A 15,003-nucleotide genomic window follows, 5' to 3' on the forward strand; every position below is an offset into this window, starting at 1 on the left:
CCACACTCTAGTGCATCTATCTCAATATTGCCTCTGACACACATTGTCGATGAAGTCCATCCCAGAAGATAAGCATGGTCAGGACTAATTTTTAGATAATATGCATTCATGTAGTCATAAGTGTTACTAAAATGTTGAAATGCTTCTTTCCTGGGTGATAATTATTTCCCAGAACCCTCTGAATGCCCTCCTAGACACCCCACCCTCTCCCAAGACTAGTACCTGGAAACTCCCAGCAGTCCACAACTAAAATATTAATGCCTGACCCAGCAGAGAGCCTCAAAGATAAGGCTTCAGTACTGTGGCCTGCACTGGTTGGGTTCAGGTCTGTGCTCGCCTTCTACCACTGTTAAATATGTTGAATATCGCATAGACTCTACACATTCCTGGCTCTTGCTTAACTAAGAATTAATGAGCCTTTCTTCTATTAATTTATCTAAATTATTCTTGAAGCTATTTGTACTTTCAATTTGTATCCTCCCTAGAATAACAAATTCCTGGGGGGGGAAGGGAGTTGCCTTCTGTGGGAACTTGGCCTTACTTTCATCTGTCCTAAATTTACTCCTCAATCTTCAAGAGCCAGTCCTCAATTTTATTGCCTGGGATTTGTGAATAAATCTGTGTTCTCTCAATCAGCTTCATGATTTTATAGACTGAGATCATATTCCCACCTTAGGCCACTAAGCAAAAGGACGGTCAACTTTAAGTCTCTTATCACATATTGTCCACTCTATCCACTTTCTCTGTTCCTTCTCCATGATGGTGTGTGTGTGTGTGTGTGTGTGTGTGTGTGCGTGTGCACACATACATTTATTTTAGTAGATTTTATGAACTGTTCGTTTTGGTTGGTTTTAAGAAGCCAACGTGATCTTTTTAAACTATTACACAGATAAAACACATTGGTTGGAGAAAAATTAGAAAAAAGGGGGTGCAAGAAGTATTTCTAATTAAAGTCACCCATAATCCTACCACATATAGAAAGCAACTGTTAAAAAAAAAAAAAAGAAAAAGAAAGCAACTGTTAATATTTTAGCATATATTCTTCTAGACTTTTTTCTGTGCATATCATATATTTTATTTTCTAATAATGGAATCATAGTATAGAATGCTGTTCTATAATCTGCTTTTCACACTTTATATTAAGAACATCTTTTCATGCCAAAAAATATAGTGAGGTCAATGTGTTTCATTTGTTAGATGGTCACTTATTATTTCAAATATTAAGAGGTTACTCTTTAGCCATTTGACATTTGCCATATGGGGATTAAATTCCAACTATAATCAGAGTTTAAAGCCTTCCCTTTCTTCAAGGCCATATTCAAGCACTATGTCTTCTGTAAAGCCCCTCTGGATAACCCCAGCCCATTAAATCTGAATTTCTCTAACAGGGTCTACACCACCCTGTTACTACTACACTACTAGATTATATTTTGCCTCATCTTACTTTCCAGTTCTTTCACGAATAGGTGGTTTTTTACCACCACGGCAAGCTACTTGAGCTGAAAAACTACATCTACTATTTCTTTTGAATCTTCTACACCTCCCCAGCAATATCTTATACAGTGTGGGATCCACTATAATCGATCGGTTAGGTAACTCTTAGCTACATCAAGTGTTCCTAAAAGGAGTTTCAATTGTGCTTAAAAAATATGGCCTTTTCCCCCTAAAGGAATATAAGCCCCCCAGGTATCATGATAAAATGATTCAAAATGTTTCTTCTCTTGTGCCAGCTCTCATATCTTACACATAGTAGGTTCACAACAAATATTTGATGAGTGAATGCACAACTCAGGTGCAACATATAATCAACTCATCTTTCAAGGAAATGTATCAGGCTAGGTGCCACCTTTAACACAGGTTTAAAATTCTTGCAGGTATTATAAGGATTTCTGCATAAGAAATAGGGAGGAATCAAGCTTGTATTGTGCCTGAAATTGACATCCTCTTGAGTTGCTACTTGTATGAAAACCACTCATCTCACCTACCACATTCAACCTGCCACATAAAGGGTGAATATCTCAGCTTTTCCAAATAGAGCAAATAATTGGTTCACTGCAGCTTTCTTCCCTTTTTTCTTTTGCTTAGAAAGCAGCAATAATAGAGTCCTGATGAACAGGATTTACATGCACTCTTAAAGCATCAGTAATGAGAGTGCCAAAATTTATATATCTATTAAAGCTAATATTAAACTAAGTCTTTCTTCTTGTCATGGCTACTAGTACATTTTCCTTTGGCTTAATTTACTCCTCTTTCTATCCAAGAGTGGCCTTGATAATAATCCAGTATACTTTATTCATCCCAAAGTAGGCAGGAGCCCTAAGAACATCTGGCCCAGGCTTCAGAGAGCTGAATGTCTAATCCATCCAAGACGCTTTCACACAACGTATTGAAGCTGATGCTAGCAACATCTGCTCTGATCCAGTGAGTGAACAAGGATGTTTAAAGGAGGGAAACATGTGGCTCACACTAAGTATCCATCACATCTTCTTCAACCATGTTAACAGTATTTGAAGACCCTGTTAGGGATCTTCAAAATCACTCAGATGGCGGAACCTGCGTCCAGACATCAGCTGCTCTTGAAATTGCTGGTCAGAACTCTTAGATGCCTAGCTAGGGCACCCATCTTCATGCTGAATATAGACAGCACTCACCCTTGGCAGTCAATCAGAAGTGAGATTCTCATTATATGGAATGCTGCAGGGCAATTTCATAGACTTCTGTAGAAGAAGGAAAAATCATGCAAGAAGTCATTAAAGCACAGTGTGCAAATTGAGGGGAGAGTATTGCTAATTGCTAATGATGTCTTTGAGGTTCTCCTGCAGGTTCTTTATCTCACAAGAAAGACCAATTTGTTTGTTTTTTGCTTTACAACTATCATGCACGTCAGCTCCTTCTTCCTTCCCCCATAGAAGACAGCAAATGTTTAATGGATTTCTTTAAGGAGAAGTTTGATTTTTCTCTCCACCTAAAAGCTAATAAAGAAAAGCTGTAGTTCACTAGAAAATGGAAATGTACATCTAGGGAGTACAATTTCTAGGTTAGGAAAGAGAGCTTGCTCTAAGACTTTAACAAGCAACATATTGCAATTATAGGCAGGCTCTCCAACATGTCCTTAATTATGCAAGGTAAGTCAAATAAATGTTAATCTGCAAGACAGCTCATTTATTTTCTGAATCTATTCTAAAAATAGGATGAAATGAAATTTGCTTTTGAGATCATTCGTCCTAAAGTCAGAATAAATTATAAAATGGGATTAAAAACCAGTCAGCAAAAGGTAAAAGGTCAGAAGCCACGGGATTTTTTTTTTAAACGGCAGCAAATTGTGACGAATGCCAGGTTAGAGAACCTAAACTTTTTTGTTCAATCCATGTAAAGCCAGTGTTTCTCTGGATGACCCTGTGTAAGTCCCTGGACCTTGCTGAGGTTTCATTTCCCAGAACACTAAAATCGTTTTAATGGTGTCATTGACTAGTTTTGTTACACTGGACTAGTCATTTAAACACTGGATCCTGGGATCCCTGGGTGGCGCAGCGGTTTGGCGCCTGCCTTTGGCCCAGGGCGTGATCCTGGAGACCCGGGATCGAATCCCACATCGAGCTCCCGGTGCATGGAGCCTGCTTCTCCTTCTGCCTATGTCTCTGCCTCTCTCTCTCTCTCTCTCTGTGACTATCATAAATAAATAAAAATTTAAAAAAATAAAATAAAATAAAATAAACACTGGATCCTGAGATGTGTCAGTTGTAAACTTGAGGCTGTGGGATGCTCTCCCTCCCAGCTCCAGTGTATTGCAATAGCCATAGCTGTAACTTAGGCTGTGCTACCTATTTTACAATATGTTATGTCTAATCTTCACAAGGATGCGCAAGGTAAATTGCATTTCCCTTAGTTCTATAGATGGGGAAACAGAGACTCAGATAGGCTAAGAAATTTATCCAAGTTCACAGTTCACAGGTAACACTGGAATTCAAAACCATGATAGGGGTGAAAAAAAAGGCCTGTGATGCCTCCACTCTACGCCACTGTCTTTCAGCTAAAATCCATGATCTCTGGTTTTTCTGGGAGGGTAGGAAATATTGGAAAATGCTTTTTATCTGATGACTCATATTCAAAAGGTGCAAAATATTTTTATTTGCAAGAAAAATGACTTTCAGTCAAGTTTCCTCTTCCTCATAAAACTATTTTTCTGGTTTTTCTGACCTAGTGGTGTACTCCTAGTGTACTACACAGCCCTTACATAGTCTATAACTGTAATTATTCAAATACATCTTCAGGAAACCTTGTCACATCTCTTCGGAAGACTCTGCAGTTAAGACCTTCACCAAATTTTTCTTAAGAGATGGAGGCAGGAAACCCTAACTTTATTAAATTTCTTGATTATAACTGGTAATTACAGATTTTTTTAAAGGAAAATTGGAAGCCTCTCCGAACAGAATTTCATATAAGATAGCCCCTGGGTACTTCTCCTGGAAATAAGTCTTTATCTGATCCAGTTTTATGCACTTTGAGTTGAATCTCAGTAAAGAGAAACATTTGCCATTTTAGTCATCAATACCTCAATGTAATGGGGCAAGGAAAAAAGTTTAGGAAAGAAGTTGATGGCGTGCTAATCCCTGGCATTGTATTTGAGTTTGAATTGACTTTGAAAGATGCTTTTAAAACATGCATGGATGATGTAGTTGAAACTTAGGTTCCATTTATTATTTTTACTGCAACTTTCTTTAATTCTACAGAGAACTCAAACTAATGAGTCATGTAATAGATGACCAAGTACTTAAGCAGAATGTGAAATGGTACTAGGTGGAAATATAAAATAAAATTTGTGACAAGCTGAATACATTTATTTTTTATAAGTAGATACAGAGGGTGAAGGAGTGACTGGACAAGATGAAATTAATCGATGACTTAATTTGGTTCTCTTGGACCTCATCAAGGATTATATCTCTATTTTCTTGTGCATCTTTAAGCAAACTGACCTCAGAACTCAGCAGGACTTAGGCAATACCCAGATGAGTGCAAACAGCTCCTGAGCCATTCCCTAGGAGAGAAATCATCCTTAAATCTTGACAATTTCCAGAAATGTTTTTAGGGTATTCATGACACTAATCATACAGACATCACTTTTTTATTAACAATTAAGAAATCTGGGTAAGATAAAGTCTAGACAAAATAGTCTGGTTTTGGCCTTACACAGATATAATTGAGGTACATCCTGAAGCTCTACTGACTCCCATGGCATCTACATGCTATTCTGAAATGCTAAATTTGAGGCAAATGGAAAGATGCTAAAACACAAAGCGGTAACATCTTGCTGATGTCACCATTGTCTAAGAGAGAGAGTATGGTGCACAAACAGGTATGAGAATGTTCCTTCGGTTCTCCTATGCAATGGAGAACAGTCAGGTTTTCCCCAAACTCCTTTCATACATGATCCATCACAGTGGCATAACCATTGGGATTGACACTAGGGCAGTGATCACCAAAATTACAAGCAAGCAGCAACATGAGTAAAATGAGTGATACATTTAGGAACCTACAAATAAATCAGTAGTGTTGAAGTAAAAATATTTAAGGGTAATAGGAAGAGCAGGGGCAGGAATAGGAAGTTTGGATTTTATCCTATAGGCAAAGGAGTTGAAGGGAGAGTGATGTAATCATTTAATGCATACATTTTTTTATAAACTGTTTTGGTGACGGGTTACTACATGCACTAGAGTGAGGCTGGGGCAAAGAAATCATAGGGAGTACTGATATTTATAGGAGATGCAATGGAAGGGAATCTAAGGAAGGAGACAGAGAAGAGGGCTTCAGAAGGAAGTGAACAAAGAGATTGGTATCCAGGAAGCCGAAAGAATCGTTTGTTTCAAGAAGATATGGAAAGTCATATGAAATGTTTCACACTTGTAGCCATTGGATTAGGCAATGAAGAGTTCATTGGTGATCTGCTGTTGGTGGTTTGAAAAGCAGTAGGGATGGAAGCCAAATTTCAGTAATTTAATTAGCCAATAGGAGGAAAGAAAATAAATACCTCTAGAGAAGGTCACTCTTCTGAGAAGTTTTGATGCAAGAGATATAGCAAAACGTAGTGAGAGGACAGGGCACCCAGGGGAGGTTTCATCTATAGGAGATATGGTATTGGTTATAGGTAAATGAAAAGATACAGAAGACAGAGAACAAATGATGAAACCAGATCTGGAGGAAACTGGGAGGGAGCAGGCCTTGAAAGGGAAGGGAGATTGGAGAGACCATCCTCAAATAATGGTAGGTATAGTGATAAAGATAAGTTTGTAGGTAGAAGGAGCCAGAAGGTTGATGGTACTCTGCTCTGGTAACCTTGGTGTTCTCCAAGAATTAGATCTATTCTGATAAAAATGAGAAAGTAAGGTTAGGAAAGATTTGGGAGAGCCAATTGGTGAAGAAGGCTTTCTGGGTAATATCAACATTCTACCGCCCATGGCCAGATTCCCAGCTCAGCTTCAAGGCATTTTCCATGAGAACTTTCCTCTGACATCCTTGTCCTAGAATCAGAGGGGCCTTGAGAAAAATGTGTTTGACAAAGACTTAAAATTCAGGCAAAATATTTGTTTTTTACTGCTCAGTGATCCTGTGCTGTGTACACTACTCGAGATTTCTTTCTGAAACTACAGTTTTGATCTCTTAGTTTATGGTAGCTATGCCAGAGGACTTAGTGCCTCTTATGCAACCAGAATGAGAGTTTAACGTGTTCCTCGCAGTTGTTCCATTGCCTCTGCCTATGATAGCCAAGTGATTTTGACCTTATATTATGTCAGCAGCTGGAACTTGAAAACCTTTCTTGCTGTTCTGTCAGAATCCTAAAGCCATCAAACTGTTGGTGTGAAGTCGGACAAAAGGAAGGCACGTAGGTTTAGCTTTGGCAATTAGGTCCAGGAAACATCAATGGTTAATACAGAGGAACCTGGATTGAGTTCATTTAAGTTTTATAAAGCTACAAATGCATTATTAAATGACTTTTTCTTCTGCATTTATTTTAATTTTCATACATGCATAATATTCTAGCAAACACAGAGATAGTATTTAAGAGGCCAAATACCATGAGAAATAAGTTCCCAGATTCTGGAGTCAAACAGAACTGGATGCATATCGCAGATTCACCACTCATTAAATGTGTGACCCTGAATAAGTCGCCTAAGTTCCCTGAGCTGTGGCTGCCCCATTTGTGAAGATAGAATACTAGTTAATAGTGCCTACACAACGGTGTTCGGTAGTACACGTAAGGTGCATTGCAAAGCGCACTGCCCAGCAGTAGTGTGTACACGTGAAATGTTACCCACCATTAGGATCAGGCTTACTGTTTTGTTGCCAATAACAACACTACTTATAATATTAACCCAAACACAGAATAAGTGACTTTGGAGGGAGGCAAATTCCGTGTCCTTGTAAGTCAGTCTGAGACTTGATCATTTCCAAAAAGGAACAGTGACACAAAAGAAGCAAGAGTCAAGGTAGAATGGGATTCAAGAGTTGTATGTGACTGACTAGTTTATCCCTCTCAACATTGAAACTCAATAATTCCAGTGCTGTCTTCTTGTGCATGTTGTAGTTTGGGGAGCCCACAAAGGCCCAGCTAACCAAAGTAATTTCCTTAGCAGCCCACCGTTTTGCCATTAAAGTCACTTCATAAGGGTTTTCTTCAGATATGAACTTCAGTGTTTAGTGCAGGGTATTGCGTGAGAGAGCAAAACCTGAATTCCTCATTAAAACACTTTATGGGGGGCCTTGAGGGCATATGAAGCACAGGCTGGGTGTGTTTGGACCAATGAGATCACCTGACGGGAACAAGCCAAGGTGGGAGCTAACCCTAGGGTAGCATGAGGAAATGAGATGCTAGGTACCTAGCACAATGGTGGCAAAGTGGGGAGAAATGGGGGAGTAACTGTAATAATACTTCTCCTCTGAAGTTTTGTCTAAGATAAAACATAGACCTCTACATATCAAGACAAACAGTATGGAATTATGATTCTTCCTCTTTTTATTTAGATCACTAGCCAAGATAACTTTGCCTCCTTATCACAGCTCCACAGTGTCACAGCTTTATCTGTCCCCTGAAGAATCACCTCAGCTGATAAAAAGAACTCCCTCCCCACTAAACAAAAATGACAGAGATCACACACAAACAGACTGCAAATCACTGAAATCATATTTTGAGTGGTGTATTATGGTAACCTATAAATAACTAATTGCATAAAATTGCTTTAGTAGTTTCTAGATGGCAGCTTTAATTAAAAGCACCAGAGACATTTAGAAGTTTAGAAATGGATGGCATGTAATTTGCCCTTTTACCAACCATAAAATGGTAATTAAGGAATTTGATTCACTTCTTCCTATTAAAAGTTTTATGAGAATAGCAAATTCCTTCTAAATACAGTTTCTCTTCAGCAGAAGGTAGTACGTTTGCTTTATCAGTCTTCTCCAGCAGGGTAAGATGTTTTAATGTACAAATTCTGCGGAAATTAATTAGGAAATTTCTTTCAATGCAAAATGTTTGTTTTTAAGGTTCTAAAACATGAAACTGTATTAGAGCTACACCTTTGATCATGGCCCCATATTGCTCTACCATCAATACATGATGGCCTAATAATTTCACGTTTACCAAATGCATGGAGCTGACTATCAAAACAAAGAGGAAGTCATTTCCTGGTGAGTCTAGCATGCTTTGCTGATTCTTGAAGGAATCTGAAATCTACAGTGCCTTGACTTCCCAGAGAATCCAGAAAATTCACTCCACAACAGAGAAGTCATCAGATGTTTTTAGCTTCATTGATCCTCCAGCAATATTGAGTGAATTAGCACATGTACAGTGTAAAACTCAAGCAACATGCAGCAAACTCATACGTCTTTGGAAATCCATGATTTTAACATCATCATGAGCTAAAACACAGCTGGAAATGGAACCAGAAGGACCATTTTTATTTTTGTAATTGATCAGTTGATTGCATTTTGGGCCATTTCAGCCCAAATATTATAGATGGCACCACACAGAGCATTTAGATCAGTGTTTTGAAGGCACTAATGACTTAAGTTATATGCACATAAAAAAGACAGCTCCTAGGGTTGGTTTGTTTTTTTTTTTTTTTTTAAGTCCAGTGGATTCTCTGAAGTTATCTAAGCTGGATGAATCTAAGCAGCAAACTGATCAAGTAGGACATGTTGGAAATGGTTCCTATTTCTTCCCTGGTTCAGGGATTCCCCTGACTAACCGAGCCCTTGCCCAGCCCTCAACCTGTCACCCCTATATAGAAATTCACCCTATTCTCTTCCCACTCTTTTCAGAACTGGGCAGACACGGTGGTATACTTAAAAGGGTATGACAGTGAGAGGACTGTTTCATCAGTGACACTGTTTAGACTTTCCCGTGAATGGTGGTAGTAAACACAGACCTGCTATTCATCAGTGTTATTATTGTTTTTACTATTTCTAGTGAAAATTCACTCCCCTTGCTGTCAGCACTCAAGACAGACCACTCCCACAGTCCCCAAACCTTGGCACACCCTTGCAGGTGTAAGGAAAATATTCACAAAATATTACTCAATGGAAAGTTCAGAATACAACTGTATAAACCACATGCTGCTACCTCTGTAAGGGTGTAGGGGTACTGTGTACTTAAGAGATAAAGTGCAAAAGGAAGTTTATCTATGCGCACCTGGGTGGCTCCATTGGTTAACCATCTGGCCCTTGGTTTTGGCTCAGGTCATGATTTCAAGGGTGGTGGGGTCAGGCCCCTCTGGACTTCATGCTCAGCAGGAAGTCTGCTTCAGATTCATTCTCCTTCTCCCTCTCCATCTGCTCCTCTCCACTTGTGTGTACTCTCTCTCTAAAGTAAATAAATAAAAATTCAAAAGAGGAAGTTTAAATGTTAGCAGTGATAATTGTTGCATAAGGAATATTGAGCGATTTTATTTTCTTCTCATTTTTCTGAGCATTTATTATTTTTATAACTGCACAAAAGAGAAAATATTTTAAAATAAACATTCACGCGCATGCATGCGCACATGCACACACACACACACACACACACACACACTACCCTGTCCTATGGCCAATCTCTGAGGATTCAGGTTTCCTTGCTTGCCTACATGACTGCTCTCCAGCTAGGGTGTCACAGTACTGATGGCTGACAGTGGGTTCCTCTGATCTTAGCATGTTACTGGAGACCTGCTGAAAGGGCTAACACTGTAAGTCAAGGAAGAAACCTAAATGAAAGTCTTTGAAGGCATCCTAGGAGGTCAATAGTAAACATATTTCAATTACATTTGTTATCCTATAAGAAAAAGAAGTAGAAAAATACTAATTAAAGTGGCCTATAATCTCACCATCTAGCTAAGCCCTGTTGATATTGAAACATAAAAATAGAGAAGTAACATGTGAGTATGATTAGAAAGTTTGAACTCTATAGAAAGGTACAAAAAACAGATTCCCGGCTTCTTCACCACAAACTCACACAACTCAGTCCCTCTTTTTAAAAATAACCAAGGTTGGGATCCCTGGGTGGCGCAGCGGTTTAGCGCTCGCCTTTGGCCCAGGGCGCAATCCTGGAGACCCAGGATCGAATCCCACGTCGGGCTCCTGGTGCGTGGAGCCTGCTTCTCCCTCTTCCTGTGTCTCTGCCTCTCTCTCTCTCTCTCTCTCTCTCTCTCTCTCTCTCTGTTAACCAAGGTTAGCAGTTCCTTGTGATTCCTTGGAGACCTTTATATATTTCTCCCCTGACGTGAAAGGAATCACAGCATATAGATTACTCTTCAGCCTGCTTCTTTCATTTAATAAAATATCTTGAAGACTTTTCTATAAAAGCATGTGTATACCTACCTCTTTGTTTTGAAGAGCTGTATATTATTACAGCATATGGATATCCCATAATTGATTGAGCCATTTGCTTCTAGATGGATGTTTTTGCTTTTTTTTTTTAACCACTAAAGTACTGTGCTGAACAACCTAGGTCCTATAATACTGGAGCAGTTTTGTAAATATATACATAGGGTTCATTTTTAGCGGTAGTCAATATTACCAAATTGTCCTCCTGAAAGATTGAGCACATTTATACCAACAGTATGGAAATATGCCCATTTTGCCATACGCTTAGCTGCTCTGAGTATCATTAAGCCTTTTAGTGTATGCCCATGTGATCAGTGGGAAATAGTGTCTTGTACCCTGTAGCTTTAATTTGAATTTCTTTAATTGTAAACTAAGCTGAGTGTCCTTTCATATCTATTGTGACCATTCGTGTTTTTCAGTAAACTCATTCTGCCATTTTTTCTAATGAGCTGTTGATCTTTGTGTTTTGTCTGTTAGAAAAGCAGCTTTTTGTCCCTAATATGTGTCACAGATATTTTCCAAGTTTGTAATTTCTCCTTTTTTTTAGCCATACATAAGTTTTCTAACTCTATGTGGTCAGATTTAGCAATATATTTCCTTAAAGTCTCTAAGGTTTGTGCCTTCCCAGAAAAGCCTTCCTGAAGTGAGGGTATTTTTAAGGCAAATGGACAGCCCTCTCAGTAACCCTTGAATCGTACTATGTGTTCTTCTCCCTTGGGCCCTGTGAAATTTGGAAAACTCAGGAAGCATTTGGGGTAGTTTAAAACTAGAGACTTTAGGGTCAGGCAGATAAAACAGTTCAAATTGATTAGTCACTTCTTCGAGCCACTGTTTTCTCATCAGTAAAATGGAGATGGTGCACCTACCTTCCTTACAGGGTTCTCGAGAATGAAATGACACACTATGGGCTAAGCCAGTTCCTGGCACAGATTAAGTACTAAATAAAGTATGAAGAGGAGAACAAGGATGAGTAAATAAGTTTTAAAACCAATAACTTATTAACTGGATTGTTTTCAAGACCAGTAATAATCATTTTGGTTTCAAAATTGTTTGACTATATTCAAATTCTTTTCTGTCAAACTTTATAGATTGAATATTCACAGCCCTAATTGAATTCTGTTTGCTTGCAAAATACATTGTCCAACTAAAGGGAAAAAAATTGCAACCATGTATTTAAAATACTTAACTGAAGGAAAAGCTATGGAAAGTCCTAAGTACATATGTGCTAATGGAGACATGTGCTAGGATGTCACTGTGGTTAAAAAAAAAGGAAACAGTTTAACAATCCATCAATAGAGGCTTAGTCACATGGCAAAATCTTGCATAACAGTAGAACTGAATTAACTACATCTACAAGTAAAAACATTAGTGGTCACAAAGCAAAGTTGCATGAATAAAAGAAAATTGCAAAAGAAAAATGTGGCATAATATCATTAGCATATTATAGTGGTAAAATATACGAAACATGAATTTTGAATTTTACCATTTTAAATATATAAAATATAAAATTTACCATTTTCAACATTTGCAAGTGAACAATTCTGAAGCATTAAGCATATTCACATGGTTGTACCGTCATCACCATCATCCATCTCTGACATAAGTTTTTGAAGCACATAAACAATACCAGATTATTCGTAGACACATACAGATGTAGAAACTGTGTGAAAAGGTGCATGGGAGTGACGCACGCTAACCACAGGGCTGTAGTTACCTCTGGGGAGAGAAGGGAACAGGGAGTAGGGATAAGGACATGGGGCTTTGTCTGTATTCATAACATTTTCTTTCTATTTTTTTATGAGCCCATGTGAAGTGAATGTTAACATCTGTTAAATTCAGGTGGTAGATGCAAGGCGGCGTGGATTGCTATTTTCTGAGTTGTCTACCATTTGAAATATTTCATAATTTAAAAAAATCTTAAATCAAAAGTAGGGTTTAGAAAGCTACTTGCAAGTTTATACCTAACAATTCCCTTTTTATAAGTGCTTTGTTTTAAATAAGGCTTTCACGCATGCAAAGATGATATTCAAAATATTTAACAACCTATAAGGCACGAGTTACCAATGTATTGGAGCACACACCAGCTTTGGCCCTGGAGTAGGGTCTTTAAGGCCTCCTACAGTGGCCAGCATACATCCATTCTTTTCGTTCTGATTGGATTTGAGGCTGTAGAACCTTCTAGCACCTCTAGTATGTGTCCATAGGTGGGTTTCCCTGAATACCTGACAGTGAACTTCTTCAATATTAAAAAAGTCTCAATAGAGGGATCCCTGGGTGGTGCAGCGGTTTGGCGCCTGCCTTTGGCCCAGGGCGTGATCCTGGAGACCCGGGATCGAATCCCACATCGGGCTCCCGGTGCATGGAGCCTGCTTCTCCCTCTGCCTGTGTCTCTGCCTGTGTGTGTGTGTGTGTGTGTGTGTGTGTGTGTGTGTGTGACTATCATCAATAAATAAAAATTTTAAAAAAAGTCTCAATAGAATGAGTCAGCTTTATTGTTGCCCAAAGAAAGTCACTGTTTCCTTGGGAGTGAGTCCTGGCCCATTTAAAGTTTCTCCCTGAGGAATCAAAGGCTTAATAACTCAAATGTAAAGTTATCTTCAAGCCCCAACTATCAAAGCCTGGCCAGGAAGCCCCAATGTTATTTGCTCTATTTTTCTTCCAGTTTCATTTACTAGCTATTCCATTTGGTTTTTCGAAAAGTTTGTTAGATTGTGTAATAGGTTTTTGGGAAAAGGAAGGTGGGGGGTGCTTGATTTTATCAGTATTTACTCAGGAAATAAAGCTGATTACAGCGTAGTTCCCCTTAGAGCTCAGGAATCATTTCCCATTTTGGAAGGCATCTCTAACCCAAGGAAACTGAAGCTGGAGTAATAGATTGATAGGTCTGCTTTGCCCCTCCCCAAGCCAAAACCCATCAGAATGGCTTCTGCCAAAACTACCTACTTTGGTTTCTATAATCTTTGCCCTGTGTTCTCTTGAACAAAGTAAAATCAAAACTCTAGACAGACTACTACCCTAGCCCTGCACACTTGTCTCTCAAAAGGCACCTGCCCGCCTTTCTCAGAATAGTAAAACTGGGGGCATTCCTGGGGAGAGTGGTCTGGAAGAGGACTACTTTTAAAACTCCTGATTTTAGCCTGTTAGGCTTGAAATTTTTGAAAAACCACAGATCAACACTTAGCACCTTCAAGATCTCTGTTATGGGATGGGTGTTTTGTTTTGTTTTGTTTTGTTTACTAATGCTGGGCCCTCCCTTATTTTCCAGGGATATCTGGTCTAGTTTTAACAGCATGACTTGATTCCAATTATCTCCTTGGATGTTTAAAAAAAATTGTCAATTAACTAAAAAACAAAACCGCTGCCTTCTGAAGTGGCCCTAAATTGATACCTTCCTAGTTCCTGGAAATGCTAGAGATTTTTGAATTAAGGAACCACTGCAGTTGCACAAAAAAATGGTATCTGGCTGTATTTTTAAATGCCTCCATTTCCTTGTGTTTTACCTCGTTTCTTAGATTCAAGGTTATTAATTTAGACTGGCTGTTATTAATTTGGGGTTTTTTCTAATTGCTCAAATTGTTCTCTTTCTACTATAGATCTTAGTACTTTATTCCATTAACATAGAAAGCACTCCTGTGTGGCAGGAGCACACAGCTAAATGCTGTCTCCAAACACTGCGGTGATCTCTTGTGACAACAAAGACCTCCCAGTTATCAAACAGGTATCCAGAAATGCCATCATCTTAATTAAGACTTTCAACATATTTAACTGGTGTCGATAAGACACCAGTGTCAGTGACCCCACTATACTACTTATAAGACTCCCACTGATTTTCACTACTCTGTCAGACCCTCATCATGCTCCCAGTAGATCTTGTTAGAAAAACAACCATGTTCACTGAGCTCCACCATTCTGTTAAGCTTTTCAAGCAGCAAATAATCTGGTCTGCATGGGAAAATTTGGAAATTATAAGTGGACTAAAAAGACATGGTCCCTGCCCATGAGTGGAATATGTTCTGGTTGAGGAGAAAAGAGAGGAATCCTCAGAGAAGACTATAATCTAGCATTAGGTTGTGTGATATAAACTGTAAACATTCCTAGCGTTCAGAGAATGGAGAGCGGTCATTTGGGCAAAAGGGGAGAGAAAAATGAGCAGAA

General features: G+C 38.8%; 1 protein-coding gene across 3 annotated transcripts in view; it reads left to right on the top strand.

Annotated features, from left to right (window-relative positions):
• The window catches only part of TENM1 (teneurin transmembrane protein 1), a 795,125-nt gene that overhangs the window by 691,491 nt on the left and 88,631 nt on the right, over positions 1 to 15,003 (top strand). The window lies entirely within an intron of this gene.

The sequence above is a fragment of the Canis lupus genome, chromosome X, assembly GCF_048164855.1.
Source record: "Canis lupus baileyi chromosome X, mCanLup2.hap1, whole genome shotgun sequence".
NCBI lineage: Eukaryota > Metazoa > Chordata > Mammalia > Carnivora > Canidae > Canis > Canis lupus.